The following is a 27685-nucleotide window of genomic DNA, read 5'->3' as shown; positions in this document are numbered from 1 at the left end:
CTCTGTAGCTTTGGAGCCTGTCCTAGAACTCATTTCATAGACCAGCCTGGCATTGAACTCAAAGAGATCCTCCTGCCTCTGTTCCCTGGGTGCTGGGATTAAAGGTGTGCACCACCACTGCCTGGCTTGAGAAGTATTTTATTTTTATGTGTACCATATTTTCATTGTTCATTCGCTGCCGCTGGGAAAGCAGTGCTGGTTCCATTTCCTTGCTGTAGTGAATAAGGCAACGGAAAAAATGGGTGCAGATATCTCTGTGATGAGGTCTGGACTTCTGGGTGTACAGCCACGAGTGGAAGAGCTGGGCCAGATAATAGTTCTACTTTGAATTTTTTTAGTAATTTCCAAACTGATTTTCACAGTGGCTGTATTAGTTTATACCACTACCTAGTGAATAAAGGTTTCCTTTACATGCTCTCCAGTACTTAATGTCAGATTTGGTTTATTATTATTATTATTGTTATTATTATCTCATATGCATTGGGTGTTTTGCCTGTATGTATGTCTCTGTGAGGGTGTCAGATCCTCTGGAATTGGAGTTATAGACAGTTATGAGCAGCCATGTGGGTGCTGGGACTTGAACCTGGGTCCTCTGGAAGAGGAACCAATGCTCTCAGCCATCTCTCTAGCCCCATTGTCAGATTTGTTAATGATGCCATTCTGACTGAGGTGAAGCAGTATCTCAAAAGTAGTTTTAATTTGCATTTCTCTGATGACTAGGGATATTGATCATTATTAAAAACAGTTATTGGCCATTTGTATTTTTTTAAACCATCTATTCATCATTTGTTGATTGGAGGTTTTGTTTCCTTGGTATTTAATTTCTACAACTCTATAAATTCTGGATATTAGCCTCTTGTCTGGAATAGCTGGTCAAGATTTTCTCCCATTCAACGGGCTGTTAATTCTGCTGATTGTTTCCTTTGCTGTACAGAAACTTTGTTTTTATGAAGTTACTTTGGATTATTTCCTGTCCCATTGGTGTTCTATTTAAAAAAGGTCCTTGCCAGCTCTGATATCTAGTGTTCTATGAAAGCACCGCTCTGAATGAAGGCATGATGTGTTGCTCCTTTTGCTTTGTGTCTAGTTTCTACTCTGTAATTGTGGAGGAAACACAATAATATGGCTACTGTAGATCAGCACACTTAAAGCCTATTTTATTTCGATATTACATAACTTTCTACAAACATGCTGAGTATGAAATCCAAGATGCTGTCACTTTTACTCATTGCAGTTTTTGGCCACTTGTATAAATGCTAACACGCGGGAGAGGCTAGTACTGTCTGTTACAAAAATAATTTATTTACATGGCCTGAAAGAGCCATAGAATACTCGAGGTTTGGGGGGGACTACAGTTTAAAAGCTATGCCCTAAATAAAATATTTAGAGATGGCTATATATTTTTTTTTTTGTCTTAAGGCTGGACACAAAGTTCAGTGATAAAGTGCTTGCCTAGTGTGCACAAAATCTTTGATTTAATCCCTAGCACTAGTGATGATGAGCTTAGTTGGTGGAGCATGAGACTCCTAGTCTCAGGGATGTGGGTTTGGGCCCCACGTTGGGCACCAATTTGTTGGTGTACAAAAGAGTTCCACAATAGCTCAGAATGGAGTATGACAAAGGTTTATTTATCTGGGGATAAACTCACAGAAAGAGTAGTCATCTGCAGTCCTCTGTGAGTACTGGGAACTAGAACCAAACCCAGCAGCCAAGAGGCCCAAGCATGCTTTTTGTCTGCATTTATAGTACATGGAACCACACCCAAAGTGGGCCGGTATCTTAAAGGCTATTGGTCGAAGGCATTTCCCACAGCAGATGATGATGATAAGTATTCTAAAGTTTGATTTCTGTGCATGACATTTTCAAGTGGGGCTATAGTGTAAATGTATATTTTAAATGAGTATAAGGCTTATGGGAGAGTGGATTACAACATTAATTTTAGACAAGTTTCCTCACTTCTGTGTTTTATTTTACTCCATTTTAATTTTTAGCTATTAGTGATACAATGCAAGCTTTTTTTTTTTAAACATATTCTTGTTATTCAGTAATACTGGCCACACCTAGCCACAGTAGTAACCATTAAGGTTTATTGTTCTAACCCATTTGTGGATATGACCCAGATCAGTCCTGTGTGTGTTCTTTTTAGTCCCAGGCCCATTTTCAAGAGTGCACGGGGAACAGAGAACAGCAATGTAGTGTCAGTGTGGTGTAAGTAGGGTGCTGAATTTCCTTGTCTAAGACTTAACTATGAGTTCCAGTACTTGGGTGACCTTTTTTTCTAATTGAAATAGCTTTTTAAATGTGTGTGTGTGTGTGTGTGTGTGTGTGTATAGCGATCATGATTTCTCCTTCCTTAACCCCCCCTAGATCCTCCCTCCCTCCCTACCCAACCCTCCCAAATCCATATCTTCTTCCTTCTCATTAGAAAACAGGCAACTACACACCCCCACACCCATATCAGTAGGACAAAAAAGCTGACCTTTTTCTCTTTCTCTTTCTCCTTTTCTTTTCTTTTTTCTTTTCTGACGGGCTGTGATTTCTAGACAAGAAGATAAGGTTTCATTGTGTAGCTCCGGAGCTCTGTCTCTAGACTGGCTGGTCTTGAACTCAAGAGATCTGCCTGCCTCTGTGTGTCACACCTTCTCCTCACCCCCCCACCCCCCGACCCTAGGATTAAAGGTGTGGGTCACCACCGTCTGGCTAAACTGACCTTTTATTCTTCTTTCCTAAGAAGAGAACCTGAGTTATGCCCAAGTCTTGGCTGGCTCTAGACATGTCCTTTTTTTCTCTTGGACTAAGTCTTGAGAGAAAGACAGACATAAGCAAAGATAGCCAAAAGCTATCATGAACGTTTGGAATTTTAATATTTTGATTTCTGACTAGCAGAATCTAATATTCTCTTATTTTTTATCTAGTGGCAACTTATTTCTCAACAGTATATTCAGCAGTATATTATATTGTTGATTCCTGGGTATGTATAAGTTTCTTTGGCTATTTGGATACCTGTTACATTTAATATTATATAGAGTATTACTGAACTGTATTAATGGCATAGTACTTTCAAACAGTGAAAAATGCTTATTATTAAACACTAATTTAAAAGGGTAATACAATCAGACAGCGGGTCTTTTTTTTGGTTTTGTTTTATTTTATTTTATTTATTTATTTAATTATTAAAGATTTCTACCTCCTCCCTGCCACAGCCTCCCATTTCCCTTCCCCTCCCCCAATCAAGTCCCCCTCCCTCATCAGCCTGGAGAGCAGTCAGGGTTCCCTGCCCTGTGGGAAGTCCAAGGACCTCCCACCTTCTTTCAGGTCTAGTAAGGTGAGCATCCAAGCTGCCTAGGCTCCAACAAAGCCAGTATGTGCAGTAGGATCAAAACCCAGTGCCATTGTTCTTGACTTCTCAGCAGCCCTCATTGTTCGTTATGTTCAGTGAGTCCAGTTTTATCCCATGCTTTTTCAGACCCAGTCCAGCTGGCCTTGGTGAGTTCTCGATAGATCATCCCCATTGTCTCAGTATGTGGGTGCACCCCTCGCGGTCCTGAGTTCCTTGGTCGTGCTCTCTCTCCTTCTGCTCGTGATTTGGACCTTGGGATTTCAGTCTGTTGCTCACTGTCTCTATCTCCTTTCATCGTCTGATGAAGGTTAATGTCCAGGAGGATGACTATATGTTTTTCTTTGGGTTCACCTTCTTATTTAGCTTCTCTAAGATCACGAATTATAGGCTCAATGTCCTTTATTTATGGCTTGAAACCATAAATGAGTGAGTACATCCCATGTTCCTCTTTTTGGGTCTGACTTACCTCACTCAGGATAGTGTTTTCTATTTCTGTCCATTTGCATGCAAAATTCAAGAAGTCATTGTTTTTTACTGCTGAGTAGTACTCTAATATGTATATATTCCATACTTTCTTCATCCATTCTTTTTTTTTTTTTTTTTTTTTTTTTTGCTTTTTCGGGACAGGGTTTCTCTGTGGTTTTGGAGCCTGTCCTGGAACTAGCTCTTGTAGACCAGGCTGGTCTCGAACTCACAGAGATCCGCCTGCCTCTGCCTCCCGAGTGCTGGGATTAAAGGCGTGCGCCACCACCGCCCGGCCATCCATTCTTCCATTGAAGGGCATCTCGGTTGTTTTCAGGTTCTGGCTATTACAAACAATGCTGCTATGAACATAGTTGAGCATATATTTTTGTTGTATGATAGGGCATCTCTTGGGTATATTCCCAAGAGTGGTATTGCTGGGTCCAGGGGTAGGTTGATCCCGAATTTCCTGAGAAACTGCCACACTGCTTTCCAAAGTGGTTGCACAAGTTTGCATTCCCACCAGCAATGGATGAGTGTACCCCAGACAGCAGGTCTTAATTCACTGAGGACGTGAATTTGTAATAATGCTTCTTTAGGTCAGTTAAGCTCCCATTTATCTAAGAGGAGGAGCCTGCCATAAGTACCATGGACAGTGATTTTTACTGTATGTAATGTTTAGGGCTTGCAGTGTTTAAAACTGTCAAGTTTGGCAAAGATGACTTTGTTGAATTCATGATACAGTTAATGTGATTTTTATACCAAATTTTCTGATTACAGCTTAATTTTTTTTAAAAATATTGCATTCATGAGATTGTTTGGGGGAGAATATCCGGGATGAATGTAATTTTTTATGAGTATTAAATCAGGAAAAACATTGAAAATACTTATGGCTTATTGTTTGAGAGTACTCTTGAATCTGTTAGACCTGAAGTTACTAGTGGGTCTCCATTGTATTAAGCTATGTATTTAAAGGTGTTTGTTTTCTTTCTATTGTAAAATACATGCTTTAGATATTTGAAAAATACTAATAGAAACAAAGATAACAAATTATCCAGTAGTATGCTGTCTGAAGAAATTCTTTATTGCATTTCAGACTTTCTTGCAGGATTTTATTTTGTTTAGGAATGGGAGAGTACATGTTATATCTGGTTAATCATTTCCATTTTAGCTAGTGATGATGAATCATATTTCTTGGCTACATCTCTGTTAAGAATTTAGTCATTAGAACAAACCCGGGTTATTCTGGTAATGACACCCTATACTTCATGAGGCCCACTGCGTCATTGCTGTTGTGTGTGCTTTCTGTGTGACCTCCTTCAGTTCTCACGGAGTCTTCGGGGGTGTCTATTGCTATTCCCACTTGTGAATGAGTGAATAAAGAAGTGTGCAAGGGGACACAGCCAGTCAGTCATGTAGTAGCGAGCAATTCAGCAGGTAGTCTGACTACACTGGCTGTTAATTAGTATGTTTGCAATCCAAAAGCAGTGTTAAAAGTTTTATAGGAAGGTAACTTATTAACAAATAATTTTGAACTGAATGTTCAGGAAGAATTATAGACAGGATGCAATAGCATGTCTCTTTAACTCATGTTCTGTGTACACATATAGACGCATTTTACACATGTGCCCGAGTGTGTGAGTGGTTGTTTATTTATTTATTTATTTGGTGATTTCATGACTGGGTTTTTCTTTGTAACAGCCCTGTTTGTTCTGGAACTTGCTTTATAGACCACGTTGGCCTGTCTGCTTCTGCCTCCCAAGTGTCAGGATTAAAGGCATGTGCCAACACACTTGGCTAAATGTATTGATTTTTTTTTAAAATTACGTATTTATTTATTGTGTGTGTATGCACATGTGAATGAGCGCATGTGTTCATGTGCAAGGGAGTACCTGCCATGTCACATGTGAAAGTTAGAGGTCAACTTCGTTCAGGAGGCAATTTTCTTTTAACCCTGTGGGTTCCTAGATTGAACTCAGATCATCAGGTTGATGGCAGGCAAACTGCCAAGCCACCTTTTTTTTTTTTTTTTTTTTTTCCCCAAGGCAGGGTTTCTCTGTAGCTTTGGAGCCTGTCCTGGAACTAGCTCTTGTAGACCAGGCTGGCCTCAAACTCACCGCCTGCCTCTGCCTCCCAGGTGCTGGGATTAAAGGCGTGTGCCAGCACCGCCCGGCGCCTGCCATCAAGATGATGGCGATCCATAGTATATTGACTTTTATTTTGCCTTCCAAAGTTATATTACGATCTTTCTTTGAGACAGATTACTGTCTTTGACAGCCCAGATGATACATGTCATATTTTACTAACTACAGGCAGAGTATGGAGTTTCTGTGTCCCCAACACAGCAGCCGGATTGTATAGGTGATGAATGTGTGAGCAAAACTTTATAGCTCTGCTGAAAGCTTTCCTGTGCTCCTGGGGCAGGAGAGGGAGACTAGCCCTGAGGCAGTGAGCACTGTCAGTTCCTGCCAGGATCTGTGCAGCAATTCATTAGATCCTTCCCTCTGACTATGCTGCTTCAGTACCTGGCCCAGCTTGCTTGCTCTCAACTGAAAACCACACAATCTCTTCTTCTGTGACTCATAGAGATCCCGATTCTCCTTTCTGCTAAGGCTTAGCTAATTTGATTTCATAAAACTATAGTATATATCATATATCAGTTTTCTCCAGGTGACATTTGAATTTTAGAAAAATTGTTTATAGGCAGTAATTTGATTGTGACTAGCAGATTCTTAATATCTACAGAGTGAATGTGAGCCATTCCAAAAGAGAAGAAATTTCATACATGGCAGGCTTAAGGGTGAACTGTTGAAACTTCATTCCACTGATGATTTTTGTTTTTCTTGTGTAAGATAGGGATTCATTAGCCCTAAAAGCCAGGGATGGTACCAAATACATGTATACTATCTTTTTATGCACATATCTATGACAGTTTAGTGTATAGATTGTGAACAGAAATGAACAATAATAATTATTTAATACACTAAGTAAAAATCTGCATTTTGAGGTCATTATTAACTAAAGTTAGGATTACTTAAACATAAACATTTAGTACCATACTAATACACTTGATAATGGACATGGCTACTAAATAACAGGCAAAAGTGTGTGTAGTGTGTAAACTCAAGATACAGTTCAGGTCCTGGGTAGGACTCAGAACCACTTATAATTTGTTGTTGTTTTGTTTTTTGTTTTGTTTATTTTCTCGACAGGGTTTCTTTGTGTAGCTCTTGCTGTTCTGGAATTCTATAGACCAGACTGGCCTCAAACTCACAGAGATCTTCCTGCCTGTCTCCCGAGTGCTGGGATTAAAGGTGTGTGCTACCACACCTGGTACCATTTGCAATTTAAAGATTATGATTTGGACAGGGAGTTAGCTCAGTTGGTAATGGGCTTGCTATAAGAGCATGAAGAAGTGAGTTTCAATGCCTAGTACCCCTGTAAAACCTAGGTGCAGATGTGTGCCTTTGTCACCCTAATGCTGTGGTGGAAGGGTGGAGACAGGTAGATCCCTGACGCTCATTGCCAGTCAGCCAGTCAGCCTATCTGGATTGGGGAGCTCCAGGTTTAGTGTGAGACTGTATCTCAGAAGTAAATGGAGAGGGATTGAGGAAAACATTGGCCTCCTGACCTACACACAGGCATGCACACAGAAAACAAAGCCTTAGAACTGTTTATTTCTGCAGTTATTTGGACTGTAGTTTACAAAGGTCACTAAAATTGTAGAAGTTTAAATTGCAGATAGACAGGGCCTTCTACATGCTTTTATGAGTAAGAGGCTTTCTATCTCTAAGTAATTTAAGAATCATGTGTTACTATACTTAGTTTTATTATGAGAATAAATCTCATTAAATACTATAATTGTATTTTTAGATGTGTATAATTTTATTTCTATTTTAACATAGCATCTGCCTCTTCATTCTTGTGATTTATATTCTTGAATAAAATAGTTTTTACTTAAACAGAATCAAGTGTCACCTAAACGACCAACACTGCATTTTGTAGTTTGCACTGCTTTGAAATAAACTTCTGATGTATTAGGTGTTATATTCTGTATATATTCTGTTAGTTCAGTATTCAGACATTTTATCATTAGTGTTTTGCTACTAATGTGGTGGTTGGTATTACCAGCTCAGTTCTTGAGATGTGCTGCAGATTGTACATTACAACGCTCATGATTTACATCATAGCATTTACATTATTTACATATTATTACACATGAACTGATGTGGTGAGCAGCAGAAATTTCAGAGGTTGTTAGTACCTAGATCATAGGCTGAGTTCCTAGAATGAGTAAATGTTTCTGTTGCTTTTTCTTTGATTTGGTTTGTAATGGCTCAGCCCTGCTAAAACTATGAGCAGTTAGCATTTGTTCATTCAGACTAGGACTGATTGAGAACCTGTTCTTTGTCAGACTTTGTTAGATGCTGGTTTATAAAAACGAAGGGCTGAAATAGCTGATGATCTCAAATAAGAGAGCGAGGAATGCACCCTCTAAGAAGAAAAGCAGTACATAGCAGTACATCCAGGTCTGGATACTGCCCCTCACACACATGCCCCTGTCCATCTCCATTTTCATGTTTATTCATTTAGTGGTCGCTCATGGCCTACATGTGTACTAAGTGAGAATGTAACACTTGACATAGGATCTTTTTCTTGCGTAGCTTGAATTTTAGTGTGGAAGACATAGTGGAACAAAAATGGTTAACTACAAAAAGTATCTTTTTAGGTATGGAGATGTGGGATGCATTTGTAAACTGGGTAGTTGTGGGGATTAGTCCGAAGGCAGTTACCTATAGTGTGTTTCTCTGGCTCTCAGGCTTTACTGTGGGACTTTAGCCTGTGAAAGATGCTGTTCCTGAGCAGAAGTGTCGAGCCCCGTGCAGTGCTTCCATTGCTGTCTCCCAAGGATTAGTGTGTTCCAGGTAGGGCTCATTCTCTCAGTCTTGCCCTCAACTGCCCATAGAGTGAGATATTATTATAAGAAAGAAACAGAGCCAGTCAGTGATGCTGCATTTCTTTAACCCAGCACTCGGGAGGCAGAGGCAGATGGATATCTGAGTTTGAGGCAAGCCTGGTATAGAGTGAGTTCCAGGACCACCAGAGCTACACAGAGAAACTCTGTCTCAAAAAACAAACACAAACCAAAAAAGAAACAACTGCAAGAGCTGCTATTGTTTTGGGCCAGTCGTTTTCACAGTATAATTTAGAGGTGAAATATTGTCTGTCTGTGTACATGATGATTGTGTATCTGTGTGCGTGACTGTGGCTAGTCTAGTTGGGACTGAGGAGACTGGTGCCAGCTAAGACACTGGAGTGTAAATTGAGTTAAACTTCATCCCAGTGATGAGCTGGCTGGAGACCTGGGTCATATTCACCAGCCTGTGTGAGGCAGTATCCTGAATGAGTTAAGGTATCAAAGTTTTCTTGGAAGGAGAAAATGAAGGTTATAAGGAAGTAAATTCAGACTCTTAGGAGAGTAAGGAGAAAATGTTTGAGAGAAAGGAGTTTATGGAAATCCCAGCTTTTACTTGAATACTCAGATATGCGGTGATACCATTAACTAGAGTAATGTGTATGTGGTAAATTATAAGTTAAAATTGGAGTGGGAAAGTAAAGTTCTTTTCAGATTTATCTAATTTGAGGTGCTTGTTGGTTTCCTAGAAACTTCATACTCAGATAGTTAAGAGTAATAGGAGTTAGGGATTCAGGGTGACTGAATCAGGGAAGATATAGCCAACTTGTAGTACCAGAGAGACAAAGAATCCTAGGGCAGAAAGCTCAAGAACATCTACGGTTGGATGAGCTGGAAGGGAGGAACTGAGAATCCTGAGAGGGAGTGGTCCAGAAGTCCAAGTTAGAGAAGTGTGCAGACATACCTCCTGAGTTTTCCTACACCCTACTGCGAAGTTTTGTCAAGTTGATCTTAAGTACTACCTAGTTGTGTTCAAAGCTTCTTTAATACTCTCTGGAGCACCTCAGCATCATGGTGGTGCTGCTTATTATCACTGTCTGTCCTATAGCGTTTGTCGTTAGTAGATTTTCTGTCCCCATTAATAGGTTTCTCTGCCAACAGAGTGAGCCAGATCAAACCAAATTGAAAAATATAGCAACAGGTTCATTTGAACAAAGCAACTCCTGGATGGGTTCTCCAGTCCCAGAGATTGAGGCCAGAGAAGTCACATGTCTGAACTAAAGCAGGGACATTATATAGGTTGTAGGTGAGGGGGTGATGATGTGTCTGTCACAAGCTGGGTTTGTGCCCAGGTATGGTCAAAAGTTGCATACTTTAGGCAAGGACTTGGGCTGTTGGCAGCAACAGGGGAGGAAGTTACAATAGTTGTCAAGAATGTGGAACTGGGCTTTTTGATGCTATTCTTTGTTGGCGATTCTCTGAGGAGGGTAGGTTTCAGGGGGGAGGGAGTAATGGAGGAATGGGGCTTACCAGATTGTGCAGGGACTAGCTGGAGGCTCCAACTGAACAGTCATGTTTCAGAGAAGTTATTGATTGTCAACTCAACTGGATCTGGATCAAATAAAGACAAACTTCTGGGGGGGGCACTACTGTCAGGGGTTTCTCAATAGGTTATTTGAGGCAGAAAATCCCGCCTACATGCAGATAGTATCATCCAGTGGCAGCCCCAATAAAAGGAGGTGGAAGAGAGAAACCTTTGCCTTCTTGCCATCACTTTTGCTGGCAGATTCTTCTGCCATATTGTTGTCACTGCTGCTGCGTTTGCATTCTTTTGCTGATGTTCATAACCCAGCTTCTTTGGATTTCTAATGTAGACTGAAAACTGGCAGTTCTCCAGGAATACACCAGGTCTTTAGTGCCTTCTGCTTGATACTCCTGAGGCACCAAGGTGTGGCTGCTCTGGTGTGATTGAGCCACTGTTGTATGACCTGGACTGTATTGTGCAAGTCAGTCTTGTAAAATCCCTTTTAATGCATATTACCTGGATTGGTTCTGTTCCTCTAGAGAGCCTTGACAGATGCATTCCCAGTGTGTTTTGTATCTGTAGGAAACACTTCAAAAGATGTGTTTTATTAAAGAGCGTTTTCACTAGTGCCTGTTCATCGAGTCAGGGTCTTACTGTGTAGCCTTCCTCCCTGAGCCTTCTGAGCACTGGGATTACAGGTGTGCCCTGCCACACCAGGCTGGCCTTTCATTTTTGGTGGGCTGCTCTTGTGGGGTTTGGCTGCTATCCATCATTTCTGTTCTGTTACTTTCTCTTCCTTCTTCCGTGTCTCTATTCATTCATCTTTGTTTTTATTTATCCTGTTCTGATGAGAGGCAGTTGAGGTAGGTTTGTTTCTTTCAGGATCTCTGAGTTCACTTCCCAGTGCTGGTCAAAGTGAGGTTGTGTAGGCTGGCATGTAGGCTATAATTCCCACAGTTCCAGAATTGGACCCTTGATATTGGGACCTCATGTTGGGCCTTAGTCAACTATAGACCCATCTGGACGAATTTAGACCCCATGCCAAAACAACAAATGAAAACTTACATCAGAGATAAGTGTTTGATGTCATTTTTTGAGATAGATTCTCTGTTCTCTTATTTAGTCAAACCAGCCCTGAAGCTCCTTTTCCTCCTGTCTCTGCTTTTGGAGTTGGAGCATTACAGGCATATGTCAGCACCTTTACCTAGCTGTGTTTTGTTACTGTTTTTTTAGTTTAAAAGCCCCCTCCTTTATTTTATTTATTTATTTGTTAAATCTCCTAACTACTTTTGATGAAGTCTTCTTTTTCTTTGTGCTTCTGAATCATTTGACCTTTGCCTGTCTTGCTTCCAGCCTACCTTACTGTTGCCTTTCTTGAGAGCCCATTGTGGTACATACAAAAGACTTTGATCACTGCCTTTTTTTCTCCTTCTACTCCCCTGCTCCCTATCTTCCATCCTTATCCCCTCTTTCACTTTCTCCTCTTTTTATTTTTATTTTCCTTGGTGGCACTAAAGTCTCTTTCTAGAAAATCTTCTTTCCTATGCCCCTAGTGGGCTTTTTCTCTCCTCCTGGTGTTGTGTTCTAGTCCTGGATTATTACCCTTTGTTCATTCTTTCAGTAAGAAAAACAAAAACAAAACCAAGAACTATATAGTTAGTCTGAGATGGAGTAGGCAAGTATTACACAGCACACAGGTACTGATGGTAGCTGACATAGTGCACATTCGATGTTCATACATTGACTTCACGCCTGCTTAGGAATTTAGTTATGTTGGCTCCCAGGACCTTCCAGAGGAGTTGGAGACCTGGTGTCTAGCAGCTCCTTTTTGTAGTGCTGTCTTGTTCAGTGTCCTCCCTGACTTCCAGATATGGGGCTTTATTTCCCTGTTCGTGTCTTAGTGCTATGACTCACTGCAGAGTCTGAATTAAATGGTCTTTAGAACAAGTGCCTAGGTACTGACTTGCCTGTGCCAAGATCCAGGACCAATTTTCAGTTTTAGGCTAGAGACCAATTGAAACTATTCCCAGGAAATGCTGGCTTGATTTTGTTCAACTGTATCTAGTAAAATTGCTACATTGAGATTTTTTTTTTGTCATCTACTAATGACAAAATGATCAGAAAAATAAAGTTAAATCAAAACTATGTCAGAATTTGGTGGACAGTCCTGGAAGAGGGCATGTTATAGTATTGTAGAGGAGAGAGGGAAACGAGCCAAACCCTGGGGATCCAGCAGGAATTGCAGTGCACATGGCTAGAGTTGAGATTGCAGTACAGATTGGCCAGTGTGAAAATATGTGGCCTCCTTAGGAACTTGATTAGCCCCTTTGCTTCTAATCATTGCATAGCATACTCATATGTAACATGAACTCTGTGGACTTGCCCTGCCCCAGTATCCCAGACTCTGTCTGACATTCTCCCTGCAGTGACATAGAGGTGCAATGGGGAAATCAAATGCATGGCAACATTGCTTACATTAGGTACAAGGTACAAGAGCCATTTTTGTTCTCAATATTGAAGAATAGCATTAGTATCCAAACAAGTCACACATCCGGGTGGTGGGTTATACTAAACTTGAACACTTTGAAGGCAGGTTCCTACATTGAACATTTTAGAGACTTGAAAGCAAGGACATTATGCACACGGTGACAGCTTTTTGTCAACTTAATGCAAGCTAAGGGTCTTCTGGAAAGGAGCTTCAGTTAAGAAAATGCCTCCATAAGGTTGGCTTGTAGGTGAGTCTCTGGGGTATTTTCTTGATTAATGGTTGATATGGAAGGGCCCAACTCATTGTGGCATAAGAAGGCGGGTTGTGCAAGCCACAGAAGCAAGCAAGTATTTCTTTCTCATCTCTGTTTCAGTCCCTGCCTCAAATTCCTGCCTTGACTTTGCTCAGTGACAAACTGTGCAATGTAAGTGTAAGAAGAAATAAATTCTTTCTTCCCCAAGTTGCTTTTGGTCAGTGTTTTATCATAGCAATAAAAAGCGAAATAGAACATACATCCTCTATGACTAAAGAATGTGTGTTTTAGGAAATTGGATCATACACAAACTGCAGTAAATAACAGCCTTTTATTTAAAGCTTCAGAAGTTAGGCCCTAGTCATTGCACTTACATAACGGTTTCCATAGACATTTTGTAACTTATATTAAAGCAAAAAATGTTATGAAATGCATGTAGCTAGTTGCAAATATTAATGGTTTGGTAGCATGTCATGAAAAATACTGATTTGCTCTGGGAGTACTGTTCCACTTTGTACCCGATCTGTTAAAATTTTATTATCTGACCAACTTGAGAGAGACTGCAGTGGTGGCTAGTGAGGGAAAATGTAGGTCTTTCCAGGAAATAGTGAATGACCTGTTTTCCAGAGAGGAGGCAATCATGAGTCTTCTAACAAGTGATATGAAAAACCTGCATTTAATGAGTTTTGTGGATTAAAATTAGTTCATGATATTTTAATCAAGTCCTTAGAGTAAAATTGAAAGTCTCCCTTTCCCAGCTGTCTTGAAATTGCTATTATTAAGGCTGTGTATGTTTTTCTGTGCTTGTATTTCCATAAAATAGATTCTTACAAGTAGATTGAGTTTAGGGATTATATTTACTGAAAGTTAGCTGGATTACCAAATTTTTGTTCCACTCTACACCCCTCAATGTGGGCATGCCCTTTTCTAGCACTGGACAGTGTGAGCTAACCCCTTCTGCTTGCCAGGTAGAATTTTCAGAATTTTAGCTTCTTGCTCATTGTTGAGGTTGAGCATCTTTTCATGAGTAGTTCTTGCCACCTGTATTGTCTTTCTAAGTGAAATGCTTGTTTCTCTGTTAGGATGTTGTTATAATTGCTGAAAAACCTTTTTAAAGAAAATGATGATTTTTTTTTTCTCTGTGTATCTCTGTCTCTCTCTCTCTCTCTTCTGTCTCTCGCTGTTTGTCTTAGACAGGATCTCACTGTATAACTCTGGCTTTGCTGGAGCTCTCTTTGTAGACCGGGCTAGTATTAAAGTCACAGAGATCTGCCTGCTTCTGCCTCCCAAGTGCTGGGATTAAAGTTGTGTGCCACTACACCTGACTCAAAATATTGATTTCTTATGTTTACAATTGGTTTTTCCTTCTTAATACTTTAGTAATTTTGGTGTTTGCCACTCAGTGAAATATCCCCCCTTATTTTTAGGTTACTTGAAATGGTGCTGGAAAAACTGAGAGAACACTAAGTGCCCCAAGTACTATTATCTTAGCCGGGATTGTAATTGATAGCTTGTCCTTTAAAAAAATTCTAATAAGTACCACATTTAGCAGAGCTTGGGTAGGCCTTTTCTTTCCCTCTTTTTCTTTTAAATTGCATTACAAATTTTATTGTCATGCGTATGCTGCACCAAGGGAAAGCCTATGCAAGTTGGTTTTCTCTTACCATATGGGTCCAGGGATCAGAATTAGGTGGTCAGTCTTGGCAGCAAGCACCTTTACTGTCATTTCACCAGTCCTCCTTTTCTTAAGTCAGGCTCTGGTCTGTTTAGCTGCATGTGTGGCTAGTTTTTTGTCAGCTTGGCACAAGCTAGAGTCTTTGTGAATGGGGAAGCTCCATTGACAAAATGCCCTTACCAGATTAGTCTGTGGGCACTCTTGTGGGGCATTTCCTGGATGATTGATGAAAGAGAGTCTGGTTCACTTGAGCAGTGCAGGTAGTCCTTAAGGTAGTGCATGAGCAGTGAGCAGCATCCTTAAGGTTTGGGTGCCGTGACTTCCTCTTATAATGGACTGCAATGTTGAGCTATAAGCTGACATAAACCCCTTCCTCTCCAAGTTGCTTTTGGTCATGTGGTTTTGTCATAACAGTAGAAACCATAAGACACTGTAGCCCTGTGGTATTAACATTAGAAGAACATTGGTTATAGATAGGTGGTTTTTTTTTTTTTGAGATTTTTAAGTATTAACTGATTTTGATGTTTTTAATTTTAAGTCCCTGTTTTCTAAAATAACTACAAAAAGTTACTAAACTTATTTTTCCTTTAACGATTAGCTCCTTTCTTTTCTTCTTCTTTTTTTTTTTTTTTTTTTTTTTTTTTTTGGTTTTTCGAGACAAGGTTTCTCTGTGGTTTTGGAGCCTGTCCTGGAACTAGCTCTTGTAGACCAGGCTGGTCTCGAACTCACAGAGATCCGCCTGCCTCTGCCTCCCGAGTGCTGGGATTAAAGGCGTGTGCCACTACCGCCCGGCCGATTAGCTCCTTTCTGTACTGATTAGTTTTTTTAAAAATGAACTAAGGTGTTATAATATATATGTATATGTGCACATACAGATACACCCCTTTCTCTTATACCTTGTATGTGCCTATGTGTAAAATAAATGAACTTAAAATCTCCAGAACCAAAGCATACACTTGCAAAAATAAGCAGTGACTGTTATAGAAATTAGCTTTATTGGTGATTGTAAATATAGTCATGGTCCATTTAATGTCTGAATTTTAAGATGTCGTTAGAATTTGTCTTGTGAACATCGCATATATGATACTACTACAAATCTAGATGGTATAGCTTACCACACTTCTAGGCTGTATGGCATGTGTGTTACATGTGATATTTATGTGTGTGTGTATGTATGTATATACATATATATGACAATGTGTTACATGTTATAGACAGACAGACAGACAGACGGACGGACGGACAGACAGGGGTGTCGAGTGGCAGACATGCTCTCAGCCTCTTTCTTCCTAATCCCAAGCACCCGAACCTGAAGTGTATGGCTGGCAAGTGGGTTAGCCACTAACAAATGGGTGCCATTTTGTAAAAAGGGACTGCTCTTTTTTTCCCAGCTGCCCAGACCCAAAAAATCACACAGAAACTGAATTAATTACAACACTGTTTAACATATTAGGTCAAGCTTCTAATTAACTCTTACATCTTAAAGTAACTCATTTCTATTAATCTATGTATCACCACGAGGCTGTGGCCTACCAATGTTTCTGAGCATCTGTCTCCTTCAGCAGCTACAAGACATCTCTCTATATTCTTCCTTGGTATAGGCTGAAGAAGCTTCTTTATTAACCAGTGGTAATAAAACATATTCCTAGCATATAGAAGGGACTCTCACATCAGATTACTTAAAATGATTAATGAGCTCTTTGTTGTGACATAAAGTTTGACCTTGGCCAGTTTATTTTAGGCATATTTAAGTACAGTACAATTTGAAAAAAGTTTCCTGGTGTAACACAACCCTGTGTGCACAATAAAACTTAAGTCATAATTCCATTGAAACTCTTCTCAGAGTATATGTTGGCCTCTTCCATGAAGATGGGTTCTGCAGATAAACTACATGTGTCATCTTGAAGGCCTGGGGGAGGACCAGGAGTGGTCTCTGTCATACAGATAGCACACAGGTCACCTAGGCTATTAACTACCTTCAGTCTTGTTTGTGAGGGAGGTGGAGCAGGTGTTGCCTGGCCCTACAGATAGTGCAGTTGTCACCTAGGCTAATAACTACCTCTGGTCCTGTTAGTAAGGGTCTGGGGAAGCCTGGGGATTCCTGGGGAAACCAGGTATGGCCTGGCCCTAAGGTAGCCAAGATGATGATTAGCCATCTACATTCCTAGCCTTCTGGGCAGAATACGGGTTCCTTTGAAGAGACAGCCCTGCAAGTGTAACAGTCCTGGTTTCCCTAGTGCTTATCTGTGAGCACAAGTATCTCTGTGCCCCTAGCAGTAAAATATAAATTAATAGGTAGATAAGAAGATATCTAACATTAAAAACCAAGAAAACATTGTTTTCTTGTACTTGCAGACTCCTCTATGGGGATGGGGGAGTGGCCAAGTATTGGTTGTCTAGTAAGTGCCATTTTTAGAGGAGTTACACATTATAAAACTTGTAAAATTCAGGGTAAAGCTGACATTAATTGCATATTCTGGCAAATAATTGCATTGTGAAGATGGTCAGTGAGTATATTATTCTGTTATCTATTTTCTGTGAACTTGTCATATATAAAGGATGGTGAAATGTATCTGTACTCTGTTTTCAGTTTAAATTGGTTCATTTTCAGGATGAGTGATAAATTTCTGAACGTTTCTCTGGAAGCCCACCCTGGTCAGAGTTATCAGCACCTCATACTACCAGGCATCATTTTTGTCTTGTTCTGTTTGTTACCTTATTCCTAAGCAGTTGGTAGATCATCCGTGGCACTTTTCTTCTCTTGGTACCCATGGCTTTTTTTTTTTCCTCCACCCCCTCTGGAAATACAGGGAAAATAACTGAGCTTGGTCTGTGTAACTTTTTCTCCATATTTGCTCGTTAGGGAAAAATCTTTCATCTTCATGGCTTTAGAACTAATATGTTCTGAATTTATATTTCTGAGCTTGGTTATTGTCTTGAACTCCAGTCCCTTAATAGCTTATTGTTCCCTGGACATCTCCAGGTGCATCCAGGAATTGTAGATTAGCTTAACTGACTGACTGGAGATGCTCTGCTCCTCCTTCAGGGTGCCTGACATTTATCCCTGACACTTCCTTTCCCTTATACCTTATGTCTAACCTGTTAGCAAGTTCTGCCACACTGGTTTCTTTGGTTTATTTTACAGTTACTTATTACCACTTCTACTTAGTATTGATCCTCATCCAACTTACCTGTCATGTTTTGTTTTGTGTAGTATGGGTATTATTGTATCATACATTTCTGGTGCTATTTTCATTTCATCCAGATACATACTTAAGTCATATTTTTTTCTGACAAACTCTTGTTTTTTATATTCCTCAGAGAGTACCTTAACTTATAAAGCCTGTAAGTTCTCTCTCTCAGTAAGTCATAAGGTTTCTCATTCTCTTCTAGATACAGTTTTTCTTGATGTTTCTTAAACATGCCAGCTGGATTTCGCCTCGGTGTCTGTCTGCACTGCTTTCCCTGGCTTGGCGTACTCTTTCTCTACGGTTAGGCTGTGATGAGATATCGTCTTCAGCTACCTTACGTGACATTGCACCTTTCCTCTCCTTCTCCCCTGTACTTCATTCAGTTCACCCCTACTGGTCCTTATTTGTGTCTCTTGCTGGCCTCTTAAACTACATGAGAACAGGGATTTTTCTGTTCCCAGAAAAATCTCCCATAGGTAAGGAGAGCATGAATTGATGATTTAACACCAAATAAAAGCATTCTGTCTTCAGGCTTAATGTCTCTTTTGAGTACTCGTCAGTTATTAACTTTCATATTAACTTTCAGTGTGCTTTTTAAAAAAAATTATTATAACATGTCAAATTGCCTTTTTTTTTTTTTTTTTTTTTAAGACAAGTTTTCTCTGTGTAGCCCTGGCTGTCCTGGAACTTGCTCTGTGAAATAGGGTGGCTTTGAACTCAGAGATCCACCTGCCTCTGTCTCTGAGTGCTGGGATTAAAGGCAGGTGCCACCACTGCCTGGCTGTCAAACTGCCTTCTAGATATTTATAGTTATGCCTATAAATTATTGATGCTCACACCCCTGACCAGAGAAGTTTCTTCTGCACTGGGCAGGAACTCATCAAAGTGCTGAAAATAACTAATTATTGAATGGTCATCTGTAAATGGGACATTTATATCACTATCTCTGTGGCTTAGGAAACATTAAAAAAAAAAAAAAAGGGAGCATTCCCTCTTTATATTTTTTCATGTAAGAGCCAGAGGATGGGAATAATGCTTAGAGATACTGTCATCAGGACTTGACATGACCATTGTACTTACTAATTCACTGTAACTGTGATTGCCTGTGTAAGTCCTGCCCACAATCAAGCCAGTATTATCACAGACTATTCCAACAGGCAGCAGCATTAATTGGACTCAGTGTGCTTCACCCCCCTCCCAAATATGGAGAGGCCCTAAAGGGGGGAGGGCAATATGTTGTCTGTGTGTGTGTGTAGTGGAAAGGGGAGTTGGATCAGTGTTTATACATGTATGAAGTTGTTAAAGAATAAATGAAAGATAAGTTTAGTAAGATTGACACTCCTGTATTACTTCATGTTTAAGATGTTTAAAAGGACACCAAAACATCACTGTGAAATGAACCTTCCTAGTCCCAGCTTCAAGAGTTATGCTAGTGTTGCTTTCTGTTTCATATATATCTATCCTTCCCACCCTCCCTCCTTCCCTGTCTCTGTTTACATGTAGCCATTAATTTAAGTATTATCATCAGCCTATTTTTTCATATGATTCCCAGATCAATAAAGGATTCATTATTATTATTATTGTATACATTTCTTTCAATTGAATAAGGTTCAGAAACTTCAGGACTTAAAGACAGCCTATAGATTTTTCTACCTTTGGTTCTCTTTCTGTTCTCCTTAGGAAAACTACTAATCTGGATACCATAAATTAATTTTAATTGCTTTATAGAATTCCATTGTCTAAATAAAATGTGGTTGTTATTCTTATTTCTAGCTAAGAATAATTATGTTCTTATGCTTTTCCACAGTTAAAACATAGGAATTTAAACATTTTTGTTTGTTCCTTTCTGTATTGGTAAGTTTTATTTATTTTTAATAGTGACTAATTCATTTACTAGGTACTCGCCGAGCTTGAGGTGTCTACCAGGTTATATTCACTCTTGCCCGGCCACACTCAACACTTTCTAGGTCACACTCAGACTTGACAGGTCACACTTACACTTACCAGGTTACACTTACGCTTGCCAGATCACACTCATATTTCTCTTTCCAGTCTAGTCAGTCTTTTCAAGTTTCAATAGTTTCATGTGTTTGTATTCTTTCTGATACCTTCTTTGAATTACTTATATTTTATCCTTGTTTTTCCAATGAGATGTTTGTCATTTAAATTTTGATTTAGAGTTAATTTGTAGGAATTCTTTATATAGTTGAATAACAGTCTTTTGTATATAAAATATTCTGCAAGTATGTTGCTCTTGTTCTTTACATCCAAACTTTTAATGCAGCTTCAAAAAATTTTTGGACTTGTCAGCCTTTGGTATTTACATACTTCCCCCTCTGGTTTGAATATGTTCCATATTCTAAAAGTTTTACAGTTTAATTTTTCACATTTAGGTAACTAATTGATCTAGACTCTTAAGATGGACTGTTGACTGAGGTTTCTGTTTTACCTGGTCCTTCTATGTTAGCCATGCCACCCACAGCCATTTAATGCCAAGGAAACACATAGAAGTCTACATTAATCATAAAGTGGTTGACCTATTAGCTCAGGCTTCTTATAACTCTTATAACTTATATCAGCCCATTATTCTTGTCTGTGTTAGCCATATGGCTTGGTACCTTTTTCGGAGAAGCAGTCACATCTTGCTTGCTCTGTGTCTGGCTTCCTCTCTCTCTGGGTGACTACTGCAGACTAACCCTTTCCTCTTCCCAGAATTCTTGTTGCCAAGCCTCTACTTCCTGCCTGGTCACTGTTGCCCCACCTATACTTCCTGCCTGGCTACTAGCCAATCAGCATTTTATTAGAAATAATACAAGTGACAGGATAAAAGACCATTGTCCCACAGCAGTGGACTAGGGGAACTCTTTTTTCTGCTTGAGCTTCTTGCCCCAAGCTAGTTATTGAGTGATCACAAGCATATTTTTCTAGCCTTTATTTCTTTTGTATGGGGTTCTCATTTATTTTCATAAACTCAGATATGTTTGAACATGTTTATTTTGTTTGTTATCTATTGTGTCATACAGTGCTTCCTGAGTGTTCAGTTTGTCTTGTGGCAGAACTGGGTATGTTTACAACCTTATTTTTGTACATCAGGGTAAGAGGCAGTGTAGCAGGGTGATTGAAAGAGTGCCTTCTTGTTTCAAAATTGCTCAAGAGAGGTCTAGCTCAAGCTGTGTGAGCATGGTCAAGTTACTTTATCTTTGTAAGGCTAGTTTGTATGTTTTGCTCTCCCCATGAGACACTGTAATATAAATTCTATTAGTAAGTTGTCATGTGTTGTTGTGTTTGTTGAATTCTGACTCTAAATCAAGAGATGAACCCCTTGCTTTGGATTCAAGCATGTTTATCATGTGTTATCTGAAGACCCTTTTCTGAGGCCAGCTGCCTTCTGCCTCTGTAATAGAACAGTAAATAGCTAAAGAACATTGCACCCCTGAGAACAGCTAGAAGTTAAACCATTTCCAACTAGGTTACTGTTTATCCTATAGTCTAAAAATGCCTGCAGTGGGAAAGGGAAGCTCATTTCTGGAGAGGCCAGTCTGCTCTGCATGGAACTCTTAGTTGGGAACACAGATGACTGCTTCAGGAATTTCCTTAGCCAACTTCTCTTGGATATGCATCTGGTTGGGTATGTGTCTGATAAGATGTTTGCCTATGTTTAGTTGTCTTGGCTGGGTGTTGGAAGCACCTAATTTGATGATGTTTTGACATCTCTCAGCTGCTTCTATCTGTTCTTCGCCATTTGCCTTTTTACTTTTGTTTGCTACATACTTAATAAACTCACTCTGCTTAAATAACTCACTCATTTGAAACCTGAGGTACAAATAGTATATAGGTAAGTCTCTCTGTGGAACAGACAGCAGTTGGGATAGTATCCACTTTGCAGGGTTTTGAAATTTTAAGTAGATAAGCGAAACCCTATAGTATACCATTTGCCACAAGGTAGGCACCTCATGGCCCCTGAATGTACAATCACATTTGCATTGTGGTGTCATTGTTTCCTGTGTTTTCCTTTCTGTTGTCTTTCTTTGCTTGCCTCTTTGTAGCAGAACATCTTGCTTTTCTCAGGATGAAAATCACAGCTCTATGTTTTGGGTTTTTTTTTTTTTTGCACAAATTTAATGTTTATTCCACGTTTCTGTCATATTCCTGGATCCTTCACCAATGTTACATGAGAAAAAAAACAAAAGCAAAACAAATGAAAAACTGAAATCAGAAATGTTATCCAAGGAGGGAAGCAAATAAATTAAAATCTAGCAGCCTTCAGCAAGAGGCCAGCAAGGAGAATGCTGTGGAAGGACATGAGGTTGCTAGAAAACTGCACGCAGACTCTCACCAGCAAAACACGCTCCTGCACGGAGTGGAGCTGAAACAGATTTTTTCCTGCTAAGGTAACAGAAATGCATGTTCTTTTTCAAATACTGTGGAAAGGCAAATGTGTGTATCATGGTAATTCTACCCAGCTGTTACGTGCGGGCAAGGAACACACCTGCGGATTCTGGGGTGGCTATAATTCTTTGATTGGGGTAGTGGACACGCTAGCAAAAATTGGGAAGGAGGAAGGGAAGAAATGAACACAGAGGTACAAGACAAAGGCGAATGAGACTTCTCTTATATCTTAGCAACATTTAGATGGAATCAAACTTCAGTGCAGTCCACTCTGCTTAGATGAGGCTTTGGTTCAGCTCCCAATCTCGATTGCGTGACGCAGTCTCCTGTGAGAACACTCGGGTGTCTTCTTAGACAACGAACCTGTTTTTAGTGGTGGAGCCGCACTTTGTAGCCGTGTCTGCGTGGGACTGATAACCAGTTACTATCGTTGGAGGAAGTCCTAGCCTTTCCTTGTATACCCTCCCTGTGTGTGACTGCGTCTCTGTTTTCACACTCAGTAGTCCATATTGCTATCTTACCACCTTTAGCTCTAACATTGACAACAGCTCCACATACATCATCGCTGTAATCATCAAAAGATTCTCCAATAAGGCACAGCAGTGTCTCTAGCCAGAAGCGATCGAGGTCACTTCGTCTCTGCTGCTTGTTCAATGTAATTAGCCATCGACCACCCCGTTTGTTCTTCTCATCTTCCCACATAGGCTCAATACCATCCTTAAAAAGTGAGTAGTCACAGCCAGGCATTAAATTACTAGACAACTGGATATGGTTGTATAGAGCCCAAAAGTCTTCAACAGTATCAAACTTAGAGATCAATCGAAGGTTTGCTTGCCAAGTTTTGCTTTTATCATTTTTAAAAAACCAGAGTGCCCACCTGTTCTGGAGAGGGTGTTTGATATAGTGCTCTGGGTTGGCAACCTCCTGACTGGTTTCTGTTTTCTCCTCTTCCGCAGGTGGGGGATTAGTAGTAGGGGTGGTTTCCGGTTCCACAGTCGCCATCTTAGATCCCACAGCTCTATGTTTAACTGTATCGTTTGTTGTTCTTTGTGGGAGAGGGGCAGTTTTGGTAAGATAGATTTGGTGTTATATGTTTTAGGTTGACTCTGCATTCCATAACTTACAAAGAAGAGAGCTTGTTTGTATAATTTCATGTTGTATGTAGTTATATCTAGAAATTGTATTATGTTTTCAAAAGTATCCTTAAGGGGCTGAAATGAGTAAGTGAGAAAAGGTGCTGGTTGTGAAGCCTGACAACTTGAGTGTGGTTCTTGAGATTCACATAGAAGGAGAGGACTGACTCCTGCAACTTGTCCTCCACATAGGCACTGCCCCCCCACGCACAAACACACAAAATGTGACATGTTTTTAAAGATGTATCCTTCAGTTAGGTAGTATGACTAGTATAACCTTGTGTATAACAGTCTCTGTGGTGATGACAGACATAATGGTGTAACGCTTGCTGCATATCTGTACTCCTGTCTTGAGTGTGTCGCAGTGATGTACGCCATTATTGAAGACCGTGTTCCAGAAACCACTTTTCCTTTTCTCTGTTGGTGTATGTGTGTGCTAGCTTGATGTGTCAGTTTGACTGGAAGTTTGCCTGAATCGATGGCTCTGGTGCAGCATTTCCCTGTGACTGTTTAAGAATCCAGTTCACGGACTGGTTCTGTTCTCAGTACTTCTCATTTTGTGACTCATATCAAGAAAACTCATTTGAAAAGTTAGTTATTTTGCTTTGGGCTCACTTTGCTCTGTTCTTTTTGTAAATAAACACAGAAACTCCCCTGAATAACCAGACCTCCTTCCGCAAATGGCTGCTGATGTATGCAGCTTACCTTTTTGCTATCCTCAGGCCTGGTACCAAGTGACATTCCAGTCTGCTATGGTCATTTGGTAATGCAAACCCTGCAACAAGATAGGCAGGAGGAGCTTGGTAGTACCAGGTATCAACTATAGTTCAGGATCACTGCTAATATGGCAAGGAAAGTTTTTAAACACTTCAGCAAAGCAGCAACCTTTCTGTTGTTTATATCCCCCCACACACTAGAAAGCAGTAATATATTTATGTTCTAGGGACTACTAAAAGTTATTGTTTCTTGTGTGCCATTTCTTTTGTAATTCTCAACCACACTTACTTGTCTTGGGTCAGTTGTGAAAGACATTAACAAAAGGATACTGAAAAAACTACTCAAATTTAAAATCATCAGAATATTGTATGAAAAGAATTTTCAATAAAAAGAAAGTAAATATTTAAATATATTTATTTGCTAATTAACAATAATGAAAAGGGTAGGGTTTTGGAGATATTGCTAATTTAGATAGGTGGCTTGAAAATTTTTAAAAATTGAAATAAATTGAGTATAAAATGAATTTAGTTTTAGTGTGAATGTACTTTGATTAACTTGCCATAGTTTTAAGAAGTTTATTTTGTATTGATGGAAATAGTACAAACATGGGTGAATGATAGCTTATCAACCTTAGGACATATTATTTGTATGGGGCATTACCCTTACTGAAACACAGACACTTTCTACTTACATACATACACACACACACAAACACACACATGTAAGTGTATACACACATATACACAGAAGGTTATAAAGATAAGTTTTAATGTTTACTTGTGTTTTCTTTTGAATATCAGAAAGCAGAAGTTGATTTCAGGCACATGGTTATTTGAATAGGAAGATGTTTCATACTTTTATATATGTTAATGTGAGTAGAGCAAGTTAAATTATTGGAAATAATTTAAATTTGTATAGATTCTGCTTCAGTACTAGGGCTGTGAATGTATACAGTGTCATTTGTTTTTCTCTGAATCCTAATTCCAATTTTTTTACACACAGACTTTAAATGTATACTGTATTTTTATTTTATTTTGTTACAAATAGGATTTGCACACACACACACTTTCAAACTACTTGTTCATTTAAGAATTTATAGACAGAAAATGTTATCAAGTGCCTCAATTTGTAACAGATGGTGTAATCCTTAGTAAGCCCAAAGTCTCAGGACACAGAATACAGTAGTATCTTCTGTGAGAAAATGCTTTTATGCACCATAAGGATTTGTTTAGTAAAATGCAGATTGTCGAGTAGCCAGGCAGGAAGTATAGGTAGCACGATCAGACTAGGAGAATTCTGGGAAGAGGAGAGGCAGATAGTCAGTCACCAGGCAGATGCAGAAGAAGCAAGATGAGAATGCCTCACTGAGAAAAGTTACCAAGCCATGTGGCTAAACATAGATAAGAATTATGGGTTATTTAAGTTATAAGAGATAGTTAATAATAAGCCTGAGCTAACAGGCCAGTCAGTTTTTAATTAATATAATTCTCTATGGGTTTCTTTGGGACTGACTGGCTGCAGGATCAGGAGGGACAGAAACTTCTGTCTATAACTTCTGCTGTACAGCAGAGGGAACACAGAAGGGCCATGTGTTTAGTGAAATGACTGAAACTTTTAAGTGCCTACTTTTAAGACAGTTGCACTGTGTAGCTCTTGTCCTTGAACTCCTGCTCCTCCAGTCTCAGTCACTTGAGTGCAGGAGATTGCAGGCATGTAACACTACGCCTGACTAAATTAACAATTTTATTTCATTTTATTTAGATGTGTTTGTGGGGTCATGTGTGCTATAGCATATACATGACTCCACCTTGTAGGAGTCAGTTCTCCTACTGTGGGGAGCCCTGGGATCAAATTGGGTAGTCAGGTCTTTACCTCTTTGGCCATCTCATCACTATAACTATTCATATTTTCTCTCCTCTTCTCTTCTCTCCTCTTCTCTTCTCTTCTCTTCTCTTCTCTTCTCTTCTCTTCTCTTCTCTTCTCTTCTCTTCTTCTCTCTCTCTCTCTCTCTCTCTCTCTCTCTCTCTCTCTCTCTCTCTCTCTCTCTCTCCTTCCTTTTTCTCTCCCTCCTTCCTTCATTTTTATTTTTTTGAGACAGAGTCTCTCTACTTAGCTCTGGCTGTTTTGAAACTCACTGTGTAGACTGGTCTGACCTTGAACTCACAGAGATCCACCTGCCTCTGCCTCCCAGTTGCTGGGATTAAATTTGTATACCACCACTCCCAGTAACTATTTTAATTTTTAATGTGAAAGATTTCAAGCAGGTAAAATCTTCCAAACTAGAGTTTTCCGACATGTCTTTTAAGGTATTGTTTTGCTGTTATTTATTATTGTTGTTATGTTCTGTTTTTGAGTTAAGGTTTCTCTGTGTAGCCTTGGTTGTCCTGGAACTTACTCTGAAGACCAGACTGGGCTCGAACTCACAGAGAGTTGCCTGCCTCTGCCTCCAAAATGCTAGAATTTATAAACAGTATGGGCCATTACGCCAGGCATTACTATTGTTTATTATTATTATTTTTAGCTGGACTATTTCATAAAGAAATCCTAGAACCTATCATTTTATTTCTTCTCTACTTAAGTGTGTCTTGCCAGTGACAAAATAACCCTTAATTTTTTATTGTTATTAAAAAATACTATCTCTATCCAAATTTCCCACCGTCTCTCAAGTATATGGTTTTGTGGTTAGCTTATTTTTATCAGACTAGGTTCATACATTGCTTTTAGTTGTTTTAATCTTAGAGTGCTTTTAAATACTATAAATTTTTTGAGAACTCCAGGTTTTTTTCTGTAGAATTTCCCAGTTCTAGATTTCCTTTGCTTTTCTGCAGAGTGAGGGTGGTTTTGCGGGTTCCCAGATTTAAACGCTTGGCTAGGACTGAGCATTTCACATCTACCGTATTAGGTCAAGTTGTAATAACCTCTCTAATGTCAGGCTCTTTATTAGCTGCCTTCTAATGTTGTCATCTGTGAGGTCTTTGTCCTAGTCACTTAGGGTTTACAAAATCATCCTTTTCTCATTTTATCATTTCTCATTTGTTGGTTAGAATTCTTTGCAAATAGAAATAGAGTGCCTCATCATCCAAACCACAACTGCTTTCTTTTTCCACTTGTGACTTTTTTTGCCTAAGAATAAAAAAAAGTAAAAATATTTTGTATATTTGTGTGTGTGTATGAGTACCAGTGCATGCAAAAGCCTGCAGAGGTCAGAAAAAGCGTTCTATTTCCAGCAGCTGGGTTACAGCTGTGAATCACCCTATGGGTTCTGTGAACTAAACTGGGTCCTCAGGAAGAGCACTGAGTTCTCTCAAAAGCCGAGCCATCTCTTCAGTCCCATTGCCTAAGAGGTTTTAGTGTATATAGCTATATAGGTATAAAGCATAGGTATACAAATCAAGAAGTTACTGATAATAAATCATAAATTTATTTTGAAGTAATTCTTTAATTCATAATGCACAGTTCTGTCGTGTATTAAATTTGCACACTAATTAGATGAATGTGCTTATTTATTCTTACCTAAAATGTTAAATCTTAGCCCATCATTTGATACCTTAGAACATAGAACATCTTCAGTGTTCTTCAGAGTTAATCAATATTTTT

The 27685-nt window shown here is 39.4% G+C and overlaps 1 protein-coding gene and 1 pseudogene across 11 annotated transcripts in view; one reads left to right on the top strand and one right to left on the bottom strand.

Moving 5' to 3' along the window:
* Nucleotides 1-27685, top strand: part of Afdn (afadin, adherens junction formation factor) — a 135476-nt gene that overhangs the window by 9015 nt on the left and 98776 nt on the right. The gene's annotated exons all lie outside the window — the stretch shown is intronic.
* On the bottom strand, nucleotides 22345-23242 carry LOC130869346 (eukaryotic translation initiation factor 4E-like; annotated as a pseudogene).

Source organism: Chionomys nivalis, chromosome 2 (genome assembly GCF_950005125.1).
Source record: "Chionomys nivalis chromosome 2, mChiNiv1.1, whole genome shotgun sequence".
NCBI lineage: Eukaryota > Metazoa > Chordata > Mammalia > Rodentia > Cricetidae > Chionomys > Chionomys nivalis.
The sequence above is the reverse complement of the archived record's forward strand: the minus strand, read 5'-3'. Positions and strand labels throughout refer to the sequence as shown.